Raw genomic sequence first — 13,607 nt, 5'->3', positions numbered from 1 at the left:
AAACCCCCGGAGTCAACTTGTCATTTGCAGTGTAACGCAATTTTCCATGGTTAAAAATATAATTTGTTTCTTTTTCGTTACCTTTTTTCCCCTGTTTCACACACACACACACACACACACACACACATACACACACAAACACACATACACACGCACATAATATATATATGTATATGTATATATGATCAACTTTTACAATATTGTTTAAAGCGAATACTATGAATATGATCGAAAACAAGTTCAGAAGAGTAGACTTTCAGCTTTATGATTAACCGTCAACCGTAATGTGGCTACGGTCATTGCATGACCAATAATCATTTTCGTAGAGCGTCTAAACCAGTTGTACACAGAAAGTAAGACGCATGTCGTGGGTAAAAATAAGAACAAAGTTAATTTTTTAACTACGATTCTCAAAAGGTTGTAATAAATCATCTAGAAAACTATTCTTTTTTCTGATCGACACCTCCCCTTCCTCTTTTATCATCTTCCATAATATTCCTGATTTCCATGTTCCTATTATATTTAATTTTGACCTCGAATGACAAATTTCCAGAAGTAATTCTAAGTTTGTGTCCCATTTTTGCTCATTTAAAAAACTCGTTTGGAGTATTCCCTTTCTAATACTCTGAGTTTTTTCTTCTTAGAATTTATTTATCTTAGTACTTGGGCGAAGTTCTATCTGTTATGAGTAGAAAATCGAATTTGGCCAAATCTGATCTTTAATTTGACCGTAATTTGAGGGACATACACTAGTAAGGAGCCGCTTGACGATGGTATGACCGGTAACCAACGTAAGACGGAGCCTTGTGGACAAGAGATGAAGTGAGTAGAAAAGTGCCAGAAGAAAATAGAGAATAAAAATTTTTCGCGGGTTGATGGGGTTTGAACCCGCGACCTTATTGGTACGACAACTCCGCCTGGCCGGTGAGAGCGTGACTCTACCGTATGAGCTATCCACGAACCAAAAAATTCGTATAAAGTTAGTAGGCCAGCAGATAAGCTTAATAGCCAATATTCTCAACACAAACATATAACATAGAAACAATTCAGACATTGAGTATGCTCCGGTATAATGATCAGCAATGTAGACTGTTGGTAATGTAGTTGTGCAAAAGATCGGGGTTTGTTTTGTTTGTTTCGTTTGTTTTTTTATTTTATTTTTATTTTATTTTTTTTTTTTTTTTTTTTTTTTTTGGGGGGGGGGGTTAAATATTCGACCGTTTTAAAAGCACAAACAAAAGTTAGTTTAAAAAAACAAGACAACACAAAAAGAAAATCACGGAAATAATTCGCTTTGATTAGTTTAACTCTGTTAAGTGATGAAAAGGAATCCAAAAGGTGGTCTTTAGACAAAGTCCCTGTAGATGTTTTTGGTGTTACTCATTTTTTCTTTCTTTTTTTTATCATTATTCAACCTTTACGTGTCGAATGATAAAACGACATATTTTGACAGCTTCGATAACAACAATAAAATGGAACAGAAGATTTTCAAAGACAGATGGTGTGAACGTTTCGACTCTCCCTTTGACAACAAAACACGATGAATGAGACCAAACGCCATCCCTCTGTCTCTTATTTGTATTTAGTTACTCATACATCGTGTTTTGTTGACGCAGGGAAACCCGAAACGTCCAAATCATCTGCCTTTGTTAAGGAAATGGAAGCTTCTATTCCATTTTATGATGGTTATTTATTTCTTCCAGCTTCAAACACAACAGTTACATTATGGCACAGCTTCAGACACTTAAGACCGACAAAGCGCCTCGACTACTTGACGGTGACCCGTTCGGCAAGCGGACGACAGCAGATGAGGTTATTTCTTATCTACATTACCAATCAGAACAATCATTCAACCAATCAATGCATACAGCCATAGAGTCACAGAGAAGTACACTTCAATACACCCGGCTCTCTATTAATGTGTGATTGTCTTTTTTACTTCATCAACCCATTAATCTGGCCCAGCAAGCGATCAATCCGCCCGGCCATCAACGTGTAATTAGTAGTAGTAGTGTTAGTAGTAGTAGTGTTAGTAGCAGTAGTAGTAGTAGTAGTAGTAGTAGTAGTAGTAGTAGTAGTAGTAGTAGTAGTAGTAGTAGTAGTAGTAGTAGTAGTAGTAGTAGTAGTAGTAGTAGTAGTAGTAGTAGTTGTCGTAATTAGGGGCAGCTGATGTACAAAGACAAAACACATCTTTTGTTTTTGGAAGAAAATATTTACTTAATATATCGATAAATTTAAAACAAAATGGTACTCGTGTTTGTTTTGTTTTGGTTTGTTTTGTTTTTTTGTTTTTTTGTTGTTTTTTTAAATTATTATTCAAGTTCTTATTGAAAAGTTTGGAGTCATTTTAACTTATCAATACGAAGTTAAAGTTTCCTGACCGATATTCGATAATCGAAAAAGATTCTCTGTCGTGGCAAGGCCGAAAGTATTAATCCGATTGCCGTTTCAAAAGGCTGTAGGGTGGGGTTCACCACTAGACTAGCCGCCTGTCAACTCCACACTAGACACCAGCTGACATGAACTAGGAATCGATATAGGCACAAACATATAGAATCGATTTATCAAATGAAAAACAGCTCACTGAAAACAAATTATTATACTTGATATTCTCCTCTCTAAAAATTCCAATACTTCATGTAATTAATTATCACAAAGGCCATGTCAGCAATACTGAAGATGACCGGTCATTGTATTTTTATAAAAGCGAACAATCAATCCTAACCTCAAAACGAAAGTCAAAATTCTAATTTTGTTTCGCTTGCTAACCCCAAGACTAGGTATAAAAAAATATTGAATAACTAAACACGTGCGGCTATGTGGTCCAGTGGTATGACACTCGCTTTCGGATCGGAAGGTCCTGGGTTCGAGCCTCGCTCGGCGCATAGTTGAGTCCTTGGAGAAGGCTCTTTACTCACATTCTCTCACCGTACTCAGGTGTAAAATGAGTACCTGGCCGTTAACAGCGTTGTCTCTGTCCCAAAAATTTGTAATATCGCCTGACAGGCGTCATGTCTCGTCCTACATGTTATGTGTTGCTGTTGGCCAGGGACCCCTTGTAAAGCGCTTTGAGCACGTTTATAAAAACTCAAGTAAAAAACTACTGGATGGATTTTTTAAATTCAAAAAGTATCAGAAAATTTAATAAATTCTCCATAAAATTAAAATACTATTTTCGTGGAATTCTTCATTCGACTTTTTTCGCTTTTTCCTGGTGATCCTGCCCCCTTAATCACCCCTAGATTCAACCTGAGTCGTTTGTGGTGTAGGTTGAGTGGCGCAGCTGGTAACGAGAGCCATATCGCGCATACTAGTTCGAATCCAGACCATTGAGCTATCGGTTGGATTCGAACTCACAATAAAAACCACAAACCCCGCCACACATACTTTTATTTACGTAGACCAATTAGAGATTTTAGAGGGGAATAGCGGCTTGTTTTTTATGATTATTTTTTCTTTTGTTTCTTAGTGGATATTTTCAAGTCTCAGTATAGAGCCTCATTTTTTCTTATATTTAGATATAAAGATAGATAGATAGATAGATAGATAGATAGATAGATAGATAGATAGATAGATAGATAGATAGATAGATAGATGGTAGAATGAGATATAGATAGATAGATAGATGTAGATAGATAGATAGACGACAGACGAGACAGAAGACAGACAGACAGACAGACAGACAGACAGACAGACAGACGACAGACAGACAGACAGACAGACAGACAGACAGACAGACAGACAGACAGACAGACAGACAGACAGACAGACAGACAGACAGACAGACAGACAGACAGACAGACAGACAGACAGACAGACAGACAGACAGACAGACAGACAGACAGACAGACAGACAGACAGACAGACAGACAGACAGACAGACAGACAGACAGACAGACAGACAGACAGACAGACAGACAGGACAGACAGACAGACAGACAGACGACGACAGACAGACAGACAGACAGACAGACAGACAGACAGACAGACAGACAGACAGAAGAAGATCAGAAGACAGACAGAATGATAGATAGATAGATAGATAGATAGATAGATAGATGCAGATAGATAGATAGATAGATAGATAGATAGATAGATAGATAGATAGATAGATAGATAGATAGATAGATAGATAGATAGATAGATAGATAGATAGACCTCAACCTTCGCACGATTGTAAATACGTCACAACACGTAACGCAACCCAAACCATTGTCGTGACAATATAACGGCTATCGTAGAGTGGCAAATGTGTCAATCGTTCTTGCCCTGGGACAATGGAAGGAGAGCCATCTGGTTTTCGCACCTGCAATTGGACTTGCAATTCGCGCTTGCCTGTGAACATATGGTAGATTTGACACTCGTAGCGGGATGTAACAAACCTAATTAAACATTCACGGACGCTAAAGTTCGACACCAGATTCGATTGGACTAAAGACAACGACCAATAAATAACAGGTCTACCAAAATCCTGTAATACTGTTGGCTCTTCAAGATTCTCCAACTCCCGTCGAAAACCCATATAAGTCAGAGTGGGAGTAGATAACGGCCTCTCTCCATTTCATCTACTTAGAGCTCACTGCTCTTTAGTCAACTCAAAATTCCAACATAGCGAGAAACTGTGCGCCAAGGGTCAGTGAAAAATTTACCTTGTGTTACTATAATTAATATAATTATACTAGTGTGTAGGAGTGATAATTAATATTGTGTTTTCGCCTGACAGTAAGTAGACACAAACCAAAAATTAACAGGAATCAATAACTCTTAATTGATACTCATGTTCCTATAAAGATATTCATTCGCTATCTTTATATATATATATATATATATATATATATATATATATATATATATATATATATTATATATATATATATATATATATACTTATACATGTATTTTGGTATAATAGTGTATATATTATCCTTTCACAAAAGGAATGAATTATCAATGCGCTATCGCAATTACTCAATGGTTCTATTTAGTATTTGAATGCAGTGATTATTATGTTCTCATTGATACATATCCTTCCCTATCCCACTAACTAAATGCGTCATGTTGATTTCATCAACATGGATAGTGGTGATGTAAGGGCATTGGTTCGAATCCCTCACAACCCCTCTATTCATTGACTATTAAAATATTGCAATTAGTGAAAGATTTGCACCGGTATCTTTCACAGATCGGTATGAGGAAGCAGGAAGTCTTTAACCATCCTTTCACAGACCAATTATGGCAATAATCGAGCATGAATCCGTTACCAACGAACACTTCAGTGTTGAATGACCCAGTGTAAATCGGATTAATGTCTGCCCTGTGAAGGGTCAAGCCGAACTGCTACTACAACCGACTACCGACTACTATCCCACACCATTCAGTTAAGGACTCGCAAATGAAAAATGAATAGCATTGTATTTTGGGATGAAGATCAATATTCATAGAATGTTTCTTTATGAATTAAAACCAGCATTATGATTATTATTTGACTAATTACGGTTATCTTGTTATTGTATGAGGCAATTCTGTTTAATTATATAAAAATACATTTCCTTTAACGGGGATTAATACTTACTTTCTGAACCTATCTATCCCTATACAACGTGCCGATATTCTACCATTCCACCATTACCTATTTCTTTAACCTTAAAACACTCTATTGCGATCAGTCAAAGTGCTAGGAACTTTTTAACCATCAATAAAGTGGAATAAAAGTAGCACCCGGCGCTGTCTACGGGGAAAACTATCTGAATCCTTTCTTACCTATCTACTTCCTTGCCAACATCCTACATAGACGTGACACAACGAAATATTCGTAGAATTACGACATTTTGACTTGAATTGCATAACTTCATCAGAATCTCTAAGTCATTAAAATATACTGAAAATGAAAGCTGATGCCAGACCACATAATTTTAGGGATGTTGGTGTTATTGAATCTGTGTGAGGGTAAGTTGTTTATTTTTAAAGTTAACTGAACCAAGGTACACTTTTTATCTCCTTAAAATTACGAATTTGTAGATCTCCAAGTGGGCAGGACTGCAAGTGTATATGAAAAGTGCCAGACAAAGCAAGAAAGAAAAATGCTAGTTACTCCAAACAGATCGTGCTTATAGCAACTATGTTACCAGTTATATAAAGTCTATAATTCTAAGACTTCTGATACCACAATCAAGATGACAGGGTAATTTGTTCAATAGTTATGCAACTTTGAACTTCGGACGTTTGGGGTTGGGAGGGGGGGGGGGGTTGGGGCAGCATTTCAAGTGGGCAAAAGCCCCATTCTCGTGTTATATAATATGAATATAATTGGGTGAGATAAAATTGAAATTTCCGACCCATAATGAAAGGTGCCTACCGCCAATCTCTACTTGTACTATGAGAATATCGTCACCGTTGTCTTTCAATTCCATATTGACAACGTAAGAGGGAATTGGTTTAAATTCTAAAAGAAAATGGTCAGTACAATAATTATTCCAGACTGAGAAAAAGGCTTGAATGATAAAAGTACAACCAAAAAACACACATACACACATACACACACATAAATACATACATACGCAAACACACGCATACATTCATGCATACTTGGCACACACACACACACACACACACACACACACACACACACACATTCAAACTCAAACAGGGTGAGTGGGGTGAAGGTGGGGAGAGAGCGAGAATGATGGAGAGGAATAGAGTGTGGGGTAGAAAAAATGACACGACACGTAGATATGTAAGGTAGAGAGAGAGAGAGAGAGAGAGAGAGAGAGAGAGAGAGAGAGAGAGAGAGACTGTGGGAGAGAGAGAGTCTGTGAGATTTGAACGAGAAGGAGAGTCGGTGTGTTTATGGGGGAGAGAGAGAGAGAGAGAGAGAGAGAGAGAGAGAGAGAGAGAGAGGGAGAGAGAGAGGTAGAGATTGCACTCAAATACCTTTAGGTACAAAAGAAAAGAAAAAGCGCAGGTAAATCAACAATACAATAGCATCAACAACATCGACGTTTTTGTTGGTGTCGCATGGATTAGATAAGATGAATTTATTGAAGTTGATAATTCAACTCAGGTATTCAAAGTATGGGTTGTGAATCCACTCTGGTCGATGAATGGGGCTCTCATAACGATAACCTTCTTGTTTGGCTAACGACTTGTCGGAAAGAAAAGAGCCGTTTATCATATTAATTAGATAATGAAAATCCCTCAGGACTGGTCTATTATTTCCGTTGATACTGGTTTAGATAAATAGCTTTAAGCCGATTTCGAGATCGGAGGGATGGGGTAGTGGGGGGGGGGGGTGATTTGTGCTTGGCGTGCCATAAAAAGTGCAAAAACTAGTTAGCGAACGTCTTTTTTGATGGAAAGAATGAAGTAAGCAGTTTGAACACACCGGCGTCATTGTAAGGAGCAATGTCAAAGGGACGTTCTCGGAGCAATTTGGTCAATTCTGTTTACCACTAATATCACCATCGCCACCTCATTCTCCAACTCTTATTTCTCCTCTCCCTCCTCCTAAAATAAATAATCAAAACTAGACTAGAATCCGTGAAAAGCAAGCTGTTAGAAGCTGTGGACTGTAAACTTTAATGAGTCAATATGAATAATACAACAGAATAGACCAAAATCAGTAATGACGTGAATACACCCAATATAGACAGACAGACTGGATTCAAAGTGATATATTCACCATTTTACTGTTTTTGTGACGGCCCACAATGGAATTTGAGCCCGAAACGCTCCACATTTGGTATTTTGTTCCTATTTGAACTGTGCATCCATTCTCTATGAAATCTAAAATAATATGACTGACGTGTTATGGGTCATTTCAAAACAATAGTACTGATGTAATGAGGCCAAAGATTTATAGCCAAGATGAGAAGAAAAAAGTTTGTTAATATTTTTTGGGTCCGTGGTACAGCAGAGCCGTCCGCATAATAACCGCTTAACTGCCGTATTGGGGAAAAACTCGAATTTAAAAATTTGGCGAAAAAACTCTTCATTCAAATGTCGATCAAGAAGTCCGAGATTTGAGTTTTGCCAAGATGAGGGTCATCTAAATGGATCGATATTTGAAGAGTTTTTTGGTCAAATTTTTAAATACGACTTTTAGACAGTAGGCCTACGGCAGTTAAGTGGTTAAAGAGCACGAATAGTTATCATACTTGTATGAAAAAAAAAAAACAAAAAAAAACATCAAAGCAAATGAATGATCCAAATTTACATGTTTAAGTAGGCCACGCTTCATTGAAGATGATGTTATATTGTTCTAGTTCTTGACATTCCCCATCGTTTGTCATGACTGAAGTCGGCCGTACGTTGATAACGCATATTTTGCTCATTAGCGCAATATCCACGAACGCGCTCAAAGCGCTGTACAAGGGGGCCTTACCAAGAACAACACTCAACATGCAGGACGAGACATGGGGCATCTTTAGGTGACATGTTTTCCGACAGACAACGCTGTTAACGGCCAGGTACTCATTGAACAGCCTAGTAAGATGAGAAAAGGTGAGTAAAGAGCTTCTCCAAGGACTCAACTATGCGCCGCTCAAAGCAGGAATCGAACCGAGGACCATTCGATCCGAAAATGAGTGTCATATACCGCAAGACGATATAGCCGCACAGACCATTGCCGCAGTTGGGGGCTCATCATAATTTACTGATAAATGTGACGTGATATTTTTCTAGTCGAAATGAGAAAAGGGCGTTTTGTCAGCTGCACGCCATAATTGTGATGAGCAAGCTGCCCGATTCTTTAAAAAAATACATTTTTAAAACTGGCCAGAAATATCGATTTATGAATGACCCTTCTCTTGTCAAAAACTCTCAAACCTGAGACTTCCATATCGATGGATTAAAATAAGTAGCCAGGACCAGCCAGTTTTTGTTTGTTTGTTTTTTGTTTTTGTTTTTTGTTTTGTTTTGTTTTTGTTTTGTTTTGTTTTTTGTTTTGTTTTTTGTTTTTTTTTTTTTGTTGTTTTTTTTGTTGTTGTTTTTTTCTTTTGTTTTGTTTTTGTTTTTGGTGTAACAGAACTGAAATTCCAATATCACTTTCGGCTATTTATATTTTAATTTAATTTACAGGTATCGTTGAAATGATCCTCATCCCCAGTTTCAGATCAATATTTGAGGGGCGAGTTTTCTGGCCAAAATGTTTAAATGTGTTTTATTTCTTTATTTTTTCAGAGAACGACAGTAAAGTGATCCCTACTACAAAGTCTTCGATGCGCTCCAGCGGTTAAAAGAGAAGTGAAAAGAGATAGGGATAGTGAGGGAGCTCCAAACTGTTATCCGGGTTGATGAATGAGTGGGCTGATATCAGCTAGTGCCGCGCTGAGGACCGGTCTTTTAGCTGTGAACCGGGGACCGGTCCCAAAGTGGAAGCCGGCGGCGGTCCTCACTTCTTATCACCTTTCAACGGTCTCGCGCCATACTACTTCCCCAGCGATTCGTTGCCTATCTTCCACCAATCATCACCCATCCCCCTTAATTAATCGCACCCCCCCCCCCCCCCTTTGCCATACACTAAACGACACAGACGACCATAGAGGCAGACGATCACCTCCCTCCACTCCGCAAACCGCCCTTTCGTGTGTGAGATGGGGGGAACAGGAGGCACACGCCTTGGACGATTCCATTATACGGGGTAAATTTCAAAATTTACTACACCATAATGATCGCAATGACAATGATCTATGATGAAGGCATGACCCCTCTTCTCTAATGGGTTATTGTTTGAAATGCATGTGACTACTAAAGATGTGTGTGCTTGTGTTTGTGTTTGTATGTGTATGTATGTGTGTGTGTGTGTGTGTGTGTGTGTGTCTCGAACCTAGCAAGTAGCAAGTCTGATTTTTTGTTTTCTTTTGTCCATCTCTTGTCACCACTCCTTTATATTTAAAATAATACAATAATATTAAAGTTTCGTTTGGTGTTTTAACTAATCAAATAATATGAGTTTCATTAGTTTCTTCCTTCCAAAAAACCCAGTTATAACGTCTGTATTTTTAAAAAGTCCAATAGAATATTTGGGGACCCCGATAGCTCAGTTGATAGAGCACTCTCTTTATACGCAAAGGGCCAGAGATCGATCCGGGTGCAGTCGAGTTTTTTCTGAATCCCTGTCTACTCAGCAGTGAATGGGTAGCTGGGTTTGTTAGATCTGGCGAAAAGTCACCATCGACCCCACTTATTATTTATTACTTATTACCGCATCCACCCCCTCTTATTATAACTTCACGTCTCTCTCTTACTCTTCAATGCTCGCTGCCCTCCAATGTGTGTGTGGGGAGGGGGGGGGGGGGTAGGAGTTGCGTGTGTGTATCAACGCCACGAACAACTCGATCAACGCCTTGGGCGATTCCATTATCTCCGTTAATGGGGATAAATTTCAAATTTTATTCACGCTAAATTATCGAAGTAACAATGAAGTACGGTGAGCAAATAAAGAAGACATCACCCCTCTTCTCTAATTAGGTTACAATTTGAAATGAGTGTGACTACTCCGTGTGTTTTACTCCTGTAGACCACGGTTTTCATCGTGTAGCGGTCCAAGTCTTTAACGGTTCAAGAATGAACGATCCCACGGTCCCAAAGGTCAAAACGGTTCGAACTTCCAACAGTCTCTCAGGAATGTTCAATGCGGTTTTCATTTCCCAGGGACCGTAGGACCGTGGTCCTTAAGCTTGCCAAGGACCGCCCCGCACTAATATCAGCACGATGAGATACACTATCAGGTTAAAACGCGGATTTGTTGATTGTTCATAGTTCATAGACCGTGAACATTGAACATTATAATATTAGTTTATATTTAGAGATCTTCCTGTTACCATAATCAGTCCAACCGATTTTCTCAGCCTACCACAGTGTCAGATTATTTTCAACGACATATTTTGAAGGTAAAACAAAACAAAGCAAAAACGTTCTTTTGGCCTTAGCTTTCTTCTTTTTTTTTTTTTCTTTAAAAGGTTAACCAGGATTCGAGAAAATTCATCGGATCAATCATATATATAGATAGATAGATTGATAGATAGATAGATAGATAGATTGATAGATAGATAGATAGATAGATAGATAGATGGATGGATGGATGGATGGATGGATGGATGGATGGATGGATGGATGGATGGATGGATGGATGGATGGATGGATGGATGGATGGATGGATGGATGGATGGATAGATAGATAGATAGATAGATAGATAGATGTGGTAGTCCATGATCTCTGTGTAACATTTTGGTATTGTAATCGAAAAATTGCTAATAGTCGTAGCCTTAGTAGTAGTAGTAGTAGTAGTAGTAGTAGTAGTAGTAGTAGTAGGAGTAGTAGTAGGAGTAGTAGGAGTAGTAGTCGTCGTCGTCGTAGTAGTAGTAGTAGTAGTAGTAGTAGTAGTAGTAGTAGTAGTAGTAGTAGTAGTAGTAGTAGTAGTAGTAGTAGTAGTAGTAGTAGTACATCATCCTCAACATCACCATCATCATCATCATCATCATAATCATTCAATCGATCGATCACACTTCATCGAACTCCGAGAATCCATGGAGAACCACTTCAGCGGTGATTCAATGCGAAATTAACCACACCAATTTTCACATGTTCAAAAACACTATCCTAACTCCTATCCACTTGTTTCTCATTATATCGTTAAAAAAAATTAAAATTAAAATTTTTAAAAAAATATATATTTTAAAAAATAAATAAATAAATAATAATAATAAAATAATAATAATAATAATAATAATAATAATAATAATAATAATAATAATAATAATAATAATAATAATAATAATAATAATAATAATAATAATTAAAAAAATTAAAAATAAATAAAAAAAAAATCAAATCAAATCCAAAAAAAAATATAATAAAAAAAAAATTAAAAAAAAAAAAAAAAAAAAAATATATATATATATATAAAAACAGAAAGGATTTTCTTTAGTTGAGAAAGATAAAAAGCGACCACTCTTTCATGACATAACAGCAGATGGTCTTAGTGGATGACGCTGGTCGTTTCATATTTTATAGTTACATGTATTACTTATACAAAACTTCTCATAAACAAGATCTATATTGTTAATATCATCTATATAGTATTTAACGGATTTTTTAAAAAGATAGTTGAATTTATTTTGATATTTTCTACTGCTGAGCAATTGCCTCCTCAAGCTGTTATGCAAAACGAAAAGACGCTTTCAAACTACTCTTTTATAAAATAATGTGCAGAGGATTTTATTAATTCTAAACTGAGAAAGTCTTGACCAAAATAAGTAGTCTAGTAGTAGTAGTAGTAGTAGTAGTAGTAGTAGTAGTAGTAGAAGTAGTAGTAGTAGTAGTAGTAGTAGTAGTAGTAGTAGTAGTAGTAGTGCTGGTAGTATAGTAGTGGTAGTAGTAGTAGTAGTTAGTAGTAGTAGTAGTAGTAGTAGTAGTAGTAATAGTAGTAGTAGTAGTAGTAGTAGTAGTAGTAGTAGTAGTAGTAGTATAGTAGTAGTAGTAGTAGTAGTAGTAGTATAGTAGTAGTAGTAGTAGTAGTAGTAGTATAGTAGTAGTAGTAGTAGTAGTAGTAGTAGTACATTGTGGTTTGAGAGAAAGGAAAATTTCAAATACAACATCGAAAACAAAAAACGCGGAAATCTCGCACTTAGCGGAGTTTTGAAGCAGTTTCCAAACTGTTTAACTGTTCAAGCACATTATGTAATGGATGTTCGCTAATTCTCAACAAAACACAAATTGTCTATTCTCGACAGAAAAGTTAGATCAATTAAAATGATCCTCAACGGACCAAATGTTTTCAAATCTGGACTATTCTGGGTCAGGTTTGAGAGTTTTTGCCAAGACGAGGGTCATTCAAATCGATCGATATTTGAAAGACAAAACTTCTGGTCACATTTATAAACACAAGTTTTTCCAGAGTACAGCAGTCAATTGGTTAAATCTAGGTACCTATATTTGTGAACACACACACACACACGCACACACACACACACACACACACGTTGCATTAAATTAATATTTAATGTCCACGTAACATTGACTAACTCATAATACCATACTTTATTCAATCGATTTTGCATACCTGGGGATTGAAAATGAGATCACTCTTACATAGTTTTCTCTCAGCAATCTTTGTGTAAATGACATTACAATTCGACACGGTTGCCAATTCAAGAGGCAAAATGTGTGTGTGTATATATATATATATATATATATATATATATATATATATATATATATATATATATATATATATATAATGTTGTATGGAGTAGAGACAGCAGCTTCAGCAAAGAAACGAGATAAAAAAAAGGTGGAGGTGGCAAAAATGAGGATGTTGAGATGGTCACTAGGCTGGACAAGAAAAGATAAAGTGAGAAATGAACGAATTCGAAGGTTGACTAAAGTGAAGACTGCATCAATAAAAATGAGAAATGATTGAAATGGTTCGGACATGTTAAGAGACGAGAGAGAGGTAGTAATTGGGATGGAAAATGTTGGGTATACAATTAGTGGGAAAGAGAAAAAAAGGGACGCCCAATGACAAATGCCCAATGCTATGAGCTCGAGATGCATGGATATATGGCATTCATTATGGCAAACCTGCAAAATGCGGGATAAGCTGAAA

General features: G+C 37.0%; 1 protein-coding gene and 1 long non-coding RNA gene across 3 annotated transcripts in view; one reads left to right on the top strand and one right to left on the bottom strand.

Moving 5' to 3' along the window:
• The window catches only part of LOC144979410 (ribosomal protein S6 kinase alpha-5-like), a 187,266-nt gene that overhangs the window by 145,802 nt on the left and 27,857 nt on the right, over nucleotides 1-13,607 (bottom strand). The window lies entirely within an intron of this gene.
• Nucleotides 4,279-9,822, top strand: LOC144979403 (uncharacterized). Its single transcript, XR_013646689.1, has 2 exons — nucleotides 4,279-4,632; nucleotides 9,178-9,822. It is a non-coding gene; the product is annotated as an uncharacterized LOC144979403 (long non-coding RNA).

This window comes from Berghia stephanieae, chromosome 1 (assembly GCF_034508935.2).
Source record: "Berghia stephanieae isolate SIO BIC M18660-M18661 chromosome 1, UCSD_Bste_1.3, whole genome shotgun sequence".
In the NCBI taxonomy this organism is placed as follows: domain Eukaryota; kingdom Metazoa; phylum Mollusca; class Gastropoda; order Nudibranchia; family Aeolidiidae; genus Berghia; species Berghia stephanieae.
The sequence above is the reverse complement of the archived record's forward strand: the minus strand, read 5'-3'. Positions and strand labels throughout refer to the sequence as shown.